The following is a 10,808-nucleotide window of genomic DNA, read 5'->3' as shown; positions in this document are numbered from 1 at the left end:
ATATTAGGCTATGCACACTTTCGCTATTACTGACTTTATTAATGAAGGTTAGCAACAACACCGTTTATTTACGCAGACACGGATCGTGGCTTTAGTGCCAAAGGAGTGGTTTAAATTATATTTTATTCTCCTTATTTCTTTCTGTTTTATTCTAAATAACATAAATGTTTAAAGTTTTAGGAAAATATGTCAAACTATGCCTACACCAGCAAGCAAACCCACTTTTTATATAACAGGTAAATAAATCATAACCGAGTCATCACGCTTCATTATCACACCAATATCAGCGTTAGGAAAAAGGTAAATGTTACAATTTAATGTCATCTAAAAAATAGTAGCTAAATGTGTTACTTAGTTACATTTTAAGGCATTGGTGTAGCAAAACAGAGATGTCCGGAGTGCCTGTTTTGTCTTGGAGGTTTGTTTTGTTTAGGTTGTCCACGTGTATTTATTATGGTCACATGTTATGACGGTACTCAGCTGTTTTGATTCAGCTCAGCTCGCCAGTTGAAGTTTATTATCGTGTCCTATCGGGGCAACGCTTCTATGTTTCCTTCTCATTTCGTTGCGTTTGCTCATGTGTGTCTGTCTGTGCTCAAGACTGTGTGCAGGTCCTTCTCAGTATCTTTATTATCACGTGACAAGAGAACTCTCTACCCTACATTATCATGCAGGATACCTGCAGCGCAAGTGAGAGGTTGATCTGTGGCATCCACTTACTTACTACCACTATAAACTTGACCTCGCAGGCCGATCATCTTTAAACTCAAGTCATTTTTTTAAGTGTTCCAACTTGAGACAGCTGCTGCATAATGGGATGTTTCTTTACACAACTGTAAAAGTGCGCTTTAGAAATGTCAAAATGAAAGCAAATATTTTTAAGGGTTCTGCGTTTTATCAATTTTATAGCTTAGTTTTAATAATATTGATGAAAATGATATAATGATATGATATTATAATATTAACTATAGTGTAGACTATTGTAGGACTGTGCAGTGTCCAACTAAACATTTTTTTAGGTTACTCCTAATATTTATCCTAACTGAAAAACTAAAGTGAAAATGACTAGCGGTTGTGTCACTGCTAAAATTAATTTAACAGCAAACTTCTTCTGTGTTTTTCTCTTTAGAGCTCAAGAGAGTTGTATTTAAAGAATTAGTTAATCAAAACATGTAATGAATTAGGCGGCTGGACCTTAATGCCATCCATTAGTCCAGCCTCCGCCGCCACGTGTGCACTTTATAGGCTATAAACGGTGCACCTAAACTGACGCGGAAAACCAGCTCTCTGGACTATTGCTTTAATTTCACATTTTACATAATTTACTGCTTTTTCATATAAAAAAATTATAATAAAAGATTAGTAATTAATAACAGAATGAATTTTCAGTTTTGAGTAAACAAAACCACTGCAACTGCAACACCGGGGGTCTTCCCACTGCAGTAATAAAAATTTTCACTGTCACAGGGTTCTTGCACCATTTTTAAAAGTAAAATTTAATGCTTTTTAAGACATTTTTAAGGCCTCAACAAATATAATTTAAGACCCAAAAATTATATAATTTCTTTGGAATAGGCTACTCATTTTAATGTTTTCGTTAAATAAATCAAGCCTCGTCACATTATGGATAACCCGCAGTATCTGCCTTTTGGGTGTCTGGTGGTAAAATGAGACTCTGAGGGGGCGTCTGAACTAGAGCTGTTATCAGGCTATGAAAGGTAGGCCCGATAGAGCCCGAACCCGACAAGTACATTTTGATTGACAGCTTTTAAAAAGCCCGAACCCGTTTATAGCCCGACATTATCCAAATGTGCACATGCACAGCTCTTTTGTCTTTTTTCATGAATGATTTGTTTATATGCGTTAACATTATCCATAACATAGGCTACAGGCCAAGTTGGAACAAAAAAATTAAAAAATAAGCCCCCTGTAACATCTTAACATCTCAACACTCTAAAGAGGCCTGGGTAAATATACTTAACGTTTGAATTGGCCAACACACCAATAAAAATAAGTCTTTCTTAGCAAATAAATTAAAATAAATGATAAATGATGACAGATATTTGGCAATAACGAAATTAAGATAAAGGCTCAGTGGGATTTGTTTTGCCACTTCTCTTCACAGTAAGGCGATGGTGAAGCTGAATAATGTAATGCTCAAAAGAATAATGCCAGCATTAGCCTGTATACTCTGCATACATTATGATTTCATTAATATTTAGTTATAATTTGAAATTCTTTACTTATCAAGATTAGGTTATGCGTTTTGTGGGGGAACATTATTGAATCCACTGTAAATGGCTTTAGCGCAGTCCTGCGCTCACTGAGCAGCACTGAACACCTTTTCTCTGCTGCTGCTACTGGCCAGAATACACTACTGATCTGGCTAATTTGTTTTGGGTAGGATTGTTTGTTCATCTTCCACCAGTCAAGAACATTCATTTCATTTTCCATGACAGCGGTTTCAATGTAGCGAGTGTCCTTGTCATGTCCTGTCAGCTCGCTGGACACTGCTCCCAGGTGCTCTACCGTAAAACGCAGTGTACGAGCGACCGCCAAAATACCTTTATATACCAGCGGCTAGAATGACTGTTCGAATAAAACAGGCGGCTGACCTGACCGCTGACATAATTCGCTCTTTTTGACATCTCTGTCATCATTTGATTCACCTTTGCAGGGATGGATTTCAATGTTGTAACAAACAATTTTATTACTATTTTATTACTTCCTCGCGCTAATCGAAATGCATCACATGACTGTTCATTTACTGCGCAAGCCCAAGCCCGGCACAACCCCGTCTAAAATGATAGAAAAAAAGTCTAATAAATCACGGAGACTGTCATTTCTCTCCTGATTCACATACTGAATTAATCAACTATTAGATGTTTTACGGTGGACCACTGTGCTTCCCTATCGTCATTAAGCAGACCAGCTGAAAATTTAATACCTACAGCCACTTTACGGTAAAATTTAAGACAATTTAAGACCTTAATTTCCCGGATTTTAATTTAAGACATTTTAAGACTTTTTAAGGACCCGCGGGAACCCTGTGTCACAGCCCTATATAAACATGTACGAAACTGTGAAAAATATTCAGGAACAGTGGTGCTTTTTGAATCAGAGAGTCACTTCTCTTTCAATACAGCTAAAGGACAGCAAAAAGTGTGCCCAAAAAAGTTCTACCCCAGTGAGTCTTGTATCACCTCTCGTGAAGCGAAAAGCAACCACAGAATTTCTTCCTCTCTCAAGCTCAAAAGAGTATGTGAGAACTTATAGACCTTATCTGTCTGATGAAACCTCTCTAAAGCACCTTGACTCTCTGGATAATAAGCAGTGGAGATGTTATGTTTAATGGCGAGTCGTTTAAGCTCTTGAGAAAACGTTTGAGATGTAAAATTTGTTCCATGATCACTCTGAACCAAAGACCGTGAAAAACTTAACCAGTGTTTTGGTGATTGCTCTAGCAGTTACAAAATGTAAAGGATTGGCCTCAGGAAAATGTGTAGTTGCGCATATAATCGTAAACAGGTAATTATTGCCAGATTTTGAATGTGGAAGAGGTCCTACACAGTCGAATGAAATATGCTCAAATGCCTCAGAAACCATCGGAATTAGATAAAAGTGGTGCAAGTTGATTTTTTTGGTTGGGTTTGAATGTGAAGTTTTATATAGATCAAATCGGCTATTTAATACAAAAGGCTATTGCCAAAATGAAACTCTTATTAGAAAAACAATAAACACATATGCCAAGAGCAACATTGTGTTAGATGTCAGCAAATACAAATGTGACACTTTTGATGATCACTTTAGTGATGATTAGACCTGAAGCTACGCTTCGCTTTACTGAACAAAAACATGGAAAACTTCACCGCAGTCACGTGCAGGTGGCGAGTCCTCCATCCACCTCCAGTCTGAAAGGAGCCTAATGCATCCTTGTTTCTTCCGTGCCGTGCGTAGATAAATATAATTTCATTTGCTTTCATCCATGTATATTATATCCATTTTGCTGCAGTTTTGCAGGCCGCGGATAATGGAAAGAACCTGAAGTCACAATCAAATCCTGTCCTGCGCTGCACTGTTGCATTGAGTCTTGTTTGAAATAATTTTGGTCTCAGCACCTATTCAGCTGTAAGAGCAGTGTACATGAAAAACTAGAAGTACAAACAGTATTCGTCTTGTAACATTTGAAGTAAGATAGTTACAAACTTACAAGAGATTTTACCACGTGAAATCAACATTCATTCATTTTCTTTTCGGCTTAGTTCCTTTATTAATCTGGGATCGCCACAGCGGAATGAACCAACAACTTATCCAGCACGTTTTTACGCAGCGGATGCCCTTCCAGCCGCAACACATCACTGGGAAACATCCACAAACACTCAAACACTACGAACAATTCTGCCTACCCAATTAATCAACAATTAGGCAACAGCACTACCTACTGCGCCACTGCTTCGCCTGAAATCAACATGCAGTCTGTTAATGATTGACCCTTACTTCGATGGTACAGGGCATGGCCCCGCCCTTCATGGCAACTGTTTATTGGAAGATGGACCAAACCAGGTCACTTAAAAGCACCCTGCAACAAGAAAACATTACTTTTTGCATTAGCTGGCTCACGCTCGCTGTTGCTCTTTGCTTCCTCTCGCCTGTCCAGACACTGCGCCGCCATGCGATTGGGTCATCACAAACTTTCAATGCAAACCTCTTAAGTTTCCGGAATGCCGAAACCACACGAACTTCTGCAAATCGACTCTCAGTAGTCCGTCAACTAGATAACCTAGGACGACAGCCACTCACAAGCAAAGGAATCCCAAAGACGTCACCGAAGCGAGTCACCGCGCCCTGAGGCCAGCCTGGCAAGGGAAACTCGACTTCCGCAAATGCACAAGTAACAAACAAACGCTGTCTCTTGCTGATCTGGTGCAGATTGATCTTAAGCAGTTAAAGATAAGCCAAAACCCTGCTCTTGTGGTTTCTCAGGTCTGATTTTTAAGATCTAGTAAGAAGTACTAGAATTCATTTGTGGCAGCTGTCAACTTATTTTGCATCCTCTGAACTGCCTTTGTGTGTATGTGTGAATGTGTGTGTGTGCGTTTGTTTGTTGTTTGCTTATTACGTAGTTAGTTTCATGTATCAAAGTGTAGCTCAATAAATCTTTGTTCTCATTTTGTAAGAACTGTGTTCGTGTTTATGCACTTCTAAGTCATATCCTCGAGCTGTAGATTTTGTTTCCTTGCTAAAAGTTAACCCAATACTGTGTTATGTTATTATTGTTGAAAAAGGAAATAATATAAACGAGATTGGTAAGATACAATGTCTTCTATTTGCTGGACAAATGGTAGATAAAGTGTGAATCTTTTGATCTGATTGAATCCGATTCATTGAAATAAGCTAAGAAATCCCTGATCGATCTTTTAATGTAGGTTGATCCCCTACAATAGTGAAAACGTTGTTGATAGTGATGTTAGGGGCTCGAGACGACTTTAAATGCTAAAATCATGAACACCATACACAGACTCAATTACTAGATCAGCAGCAAGTGGCTCTGAAGCGTAATAACTACAAAAACAAGAAAGGCAAACAAGTTGCAGGTCCACAACCTACCCAACAACTAGTATAAATAGGGCAAATACTTGCTTAGGATGCAAGAAGTCACTCACACAAAAGCAAATCCAGATGAATCACGAAAAGAACGGTGTGGCCACTTCTTTCCACACTAAACAGCTGAAAAACATAATCAAACAATTTAGGAATAGTCCTCAATTATGTTACAGCCACAGTCATAACACAAATAAAGGTAAACCAAAAGGGATCAGTCTAGGGGTATTTATTAAAATAAGAAATTTATAACAAAGTATGGAAGGAATCAAAATAAAACTAAGGCTGATCACAAATAAAAGAACAACTCAAAGAAAGTAATCAAAAACTGTTGAGGGCAACAAAATAGCAAAAATAAATAATCAAATACATGGACATGTAACAATGACCAATATGATCAGTCTGGATTGGTCAAGAGACCCGAAAGTCAGCAGACTTTACTAAGTTACCATATGCAAAAAACAATTAATTACTGTACATGGGCTACCATCTCTCTCATGACTTCGATCTTACTACTTTGAAAAATAGAGAATTGTCTACCTTTGACTCCTCTGGGCAAACAAAGTGCCACTTCAAGCCATTGAACAAGAAGTGCAGTCAGGCTGGATACAGAAATCCAACTTGACTTCAGAGATTCCCCAGCAGCTGTGGACGCACTTCCCCAAATGCTGCACAGACGTGAGCTATCTTTGAGGTCAGGTCAGAAAAAGAAGAATCAGACATGTCTTTTTTTTAATCATAGTGACATTGCCACATCGCCCTGTACTGTGGCCACAGTATTAGAAAAAATTAGGTTTTACAGCTTGCAGCTCACATGTAATTGTTGACAGATCGTCAGCCAGTACAGTTTGCAACTCGGGGCACAGAATCCCTGCAATATCACTGCATAGAGAAGATAAAAGTTCAGCTTTAAGAGCTGTGTTGTCGACTGGGAGCTCCATATGCACCTCTGAGCTATCAGGGCTGAGGCAAAGCGAGCCCATCAGAAAGTACAGGCTGCTGATGAGACTATGATGGATTAGCAGCTTTACTGGGTTTGTTCTTAATAATTCAACATAAAAACAAGTTAGTTTTTATGGACATTAAGTAAACAACGCTTGTAGGCTTGTTGGAGGGAACAAAAAAGGCTAAAGACTGAAATATTGATATGCACGCTGCAGGAGAAACTGAAAACGCGACTTACATCTTAGCTCCTCAAACCAGAAATCTTAAAACAGTTAGGAGTTTCAGTATCAGGAGACAGATTAGCTCATCCCCTTTAAAAGAACAGCCAATAGTGTTTTGTTTTCTCATAGCTCTGCCAGTGAGAGTGGTTGAGCTCAAGCACATCAAATGAAAAACAAATGTGAAGCGTCTTAAAGGGGGCGGGGTATGTCAGATTCTAGGAAGCATTGATTGGTCAGGATTTGAAGAGAAACTGTAGTATGAGCTGACGTGAAACAAATCGTTGATCCATTGTGTCAAGTGAAAAGCTTTATATGTTTATATAAGTTTTATATTTTCTCAAGGCAAATTGTCATTGTTTTGGAGCACACAAGATAAAAGATATACTTAAAACTAACAGACTGAAACTAACATCTAAAAATGTTTTATTTTAATTTCATGGAACCTTTAAGTTCGTAATTCCATGATTCGACCACTCCAAGAGATTAGAAACCAAAACAGTCTTATAATTACTATAAGTAAACACATTTAGAATAAAGATATGTGAGGAAAAATCTTTACGGACTTATAATTCTAGCCGTATTTGGTGTACCCAATAATACATCAGCAGTTTTGATTCAAGAGGATGGGCATACAGAATACATCTCTATTGAAGATCCTCTTTGCCTGAAGCCATTCCCTAACAACACCTTCATCAGTACATAAACAAGAGGGGAGGGGAGAGAGGGGGTCAGGTAGAGATAAGGAAAAAAAAAAAAATCTAATATTAAATCTAATTTTAAATAAATAAATCAATTGGAAAAAAAGTATAATGTAAACAATTAAAATAAAATAATCATAATTCGGTCTTTATATACTTCATTACTTTCCCTTTTGTTCTATTTGTTCCCCTTTCCTGTCCCTATCAATGTTATTTATTCATTTTATTATTATTATTATATATAATATTTGTTTTCTATTTATTATTATTATTATTATGCATAAATTATTATTATTATTATTATTTATATACCAGTACCTCTCCTGACCAACAACAGATAAAAGAATAAATAAAAGAAAAAAAAAAAAGAAAGAAAGAAAGAGAAGAGGAGGAAAAAAAAGAGAGAGGGAAAAAAAGGAAAGAAAAAAATCTACTTACATGTACTAAATTCACAGGGTAAAGTGTAACGTAGGCATGGCAGTCTGGGCACTGCACTGGACTGATCCATGCCACACGTTACACTTTTTTTAATGCATCACAAAGCAACTGACAAACACTTTATACCTCAATGCCCATCACACAACTACAACCTCCTCAATTTATTGTTACAGCTGTTGTTATTTTTATTATTATCATTATTATTAGTATTATTACCAGCATGAGTATATTATAGTTATCAAATTACAGTAATAATCTATCATACATATCTTTAATATTATTCTTCCATGTGGAATTGTATAATTCATAATTAGCATTGATATAGTGTTTTCTTTTTTATTTATTCAGTTTTTATTATTATTTTATTTTATTTTTTATTTTTTTTGGCTTATTCTCGTTGCTTTGTTTGCTGAACTTTATTTTTCTTCTCTCTTATTGTTTCTTTTTTTTCTTCTACTCCTCCCCTTCCTTTTCTGTTTTTATTTTATTTTATTTATTTATTTTTATTATAAGTATTTTATAAATTTTTGTTTATTATCATTAGTTTATTTTCTCTTTTCCTCTATCTCCCCTTCAAACTTAATACTTACTACTATTATTATTTGTTATTATTATTATTTATTATTATTATTACTTGTCCTCTCCCTGATTTCCCATCCTCCCCTCTCCTCGACACCTTTGTCATAAATGGTATTACTTTTATTTTTTGAAATCATTATTATTATTATTATTATTACTGTTCTGACTTGTCCTGTTATCTTTCCATTATCATTATTACAAGTATTTATACCATTATCATTATTAAGGTTGCAGTTGTTGTAGTTGTAGCGGTAGTAGTTGTAGTAGTAGTAGTAGTAGTTGTAGTTGAAGTAGTAGACAGAGTAATAGTATCGATTGTAATTGAGTAATTGTTACGGAGATTTTTGAAGTAGTAGTTCATGTAAGTAGTAGCAGAAGTAGTAATGGTGTGGTAGTTACAGTAGTAGTAGTAGTCGTTGTTGGTGTAGTAATATCAGTAGTAGATGTTGTTGATGTAGATGTAGTAGAAGTGATTGTAGTAGTAGTAGTAGTAGTGGTAATAGTTGTAGTAGTAGTAGTAGTAGTAGTAGTAGTAGCAGTAGACGTTGTTGTATTGGTTGTAGCAAACGCTATAGTAGTATCAGTAGTGGTAGTCGTTGTAGTAGTATCAGTATTAGTAGACATTGTAGTAGTAGTAGTCGTGGTTGTGGCTGTAGTAGAAGCAGTAGTAGTTGTAATATAAGTAACTTTTTGTAGTAGTAGTTTGTGTAGCACTTGTGATTTATTATTATTGTTGTCAGTTATTACTGTTGTCCTTTCTTTCTTTTTACTCTAATTTTTACTATCATACATTAATAAGCATTGTTGTTACTCCCTACCTCTGACTGGTTTCTTTCTATATGTTTTATCTATATCTGTGACACTTGCTTCATTTATTGACTGTTATTGTTCCTTATGTATGTACTCTGACCTGTCCACCAAGTTACCTTTACATGCATACACACACTCACACACACACACTCACGCACATACCAGTACATGACTATATTGTTGTTGTTTTTGTTTTGTTTTTGTTTCGTTGCTTTGTATTTGTTATTTGTTGACGTTTTCTTGTATTCGTATGATTTTTGCATATTCTAATAAAAAAAAAAAAAAAGAGGATGGGCATGCTGATATCTCTAGGGAGTATTTGAGATCTTTATGACTACTGGAGACTCTTTCAGACAGAGTTGAGGAGGCAGTATGAGATGCTGGACACCTGAGAGAGAATACAAGTGTACATCTTACCAAACCAACCGGAGATAGGCTCTTTTGAGGAAGAGAGGACAATGATCTCTGTAGGACACCTTACTCTTTATCTTTTCATGGAGGGTCGATGTAGGACAAAGTTTTTCAGCATTTCATCTTCTTCAGCGTTCCTATAGTGCAGAGGTAAAGACTCCAGATTCCTCCAGAGTGGAAACTGAAAAATAAAATATACTGTATTACTGCTTTTCTTGTACTATTGTGCTATTTTGCATTCTGGGTCTCTTGCAGCTAAAAGAATGTATACAATTGTTAATGTTGCTAATCTATGTACATAACTGGAAAAAAGTTTAGAGTCTTTAATGTTATTGGTAGATGTCTCTTCTGCCCACATCATTACAGTAAAACAGAAAAGAAATAATAAGTTAATAACTGCTTTCTGCTTCAAAGCTGTACTTCTAACATCATGGCATAAGTCCTGTTCAATGTCACATGATCCTCCAGAAATCACTCTTAATAAGCTGAACATAGTTTTGTTAATTATTACCATATATTAATTAATTTAATCCATTTTAATTAATTGTATTATTTTTATTTTCATGTTTCTTTTATTCTTGTTCATGTAAAGAACTTTGAATTACCATTGTGTATGAAATGTGCTGTATAAATAAACTTGCCTTGTCTACCCGTTTAAGCCAAAAGAGATGTTTTTTCGGGATGCTATTAAAATGTTTTTAAAATCAATAAAATTCCTAAAACTCATTGGCCAAATTATATACTGTATTTGCTTTTATTTTATAACAATTGCATGATTTTTTTCTATTAATACGCTGTTGTCGTTGACACACACAAGGCGCTTTATTTTTTACTTATTTTGGTATTGTTTATAAATGCCTCTTCAAAGTTTTTTTTAAACTAAAATAAATTTAACAAAATCTCATTTTAAACCATTATGTTATTTGTGCAGACCATTTCAGACAAAACTGGCTAATTAGAAGGCAACGCTAAGCTACACTGTAAGCTGTTTGCCTCTCTTGCCACTGTTACCACATCACAATACAGAACATTACCCTTTTTAGATATTGTCTTTAAAAGGTAAAGTGTAAAGAAAATACTGCACAACCAGATAATTATTAACTCT

At 35.7% G+C, this 10,808-nt stretch overlaps 1 long non-coding RNA gene across 1 annotated transcript in view; it reads right to left on the bottom strand.

Moving 5' to 3' along the window:
- LOC110438026 (uncharacterized) overlaps positions 1–10,808 on the bottom strand; it is a 63,011-nt gene that overhangs the window by 41,488 nt on the left and 10,715 nt on the right. Inside the window, exons 2-3 of the long non-coding RNA XR_012391809.1 lie at positions 9,710–9,884; positions 6,142–6,288 (exon numbers count right to left, since the gene is read on the bottom strand). This is a non-coding gene — a long non-coding RNA (uncharacterized lncRNA). The remainder of the gene's footprint in view (positions 1–6,141; positions 6,289–9,709; positions 9,885–10,808) is intronic.

Source organism: Danio rerio, chromosome 2, assembly GCF_049306965.1.
Source record: "Danio rerio strain Tuebingen ecotype United States chromosome 2, GRCz12tu, whole genome shotgun sequence".
Taxonomy (NCBI): domain Eukaryota; kingdom Metazoa; phylum Chordata; class Actinopteri; order Cypriniformes; family Danionidae; genus Danio; species Danio rerio.
The sequence above is the reverse complement of the archived record's forward strand: the minus strand, read 5'-3'. Positions and strand labels throughout refer to the sequence as shown.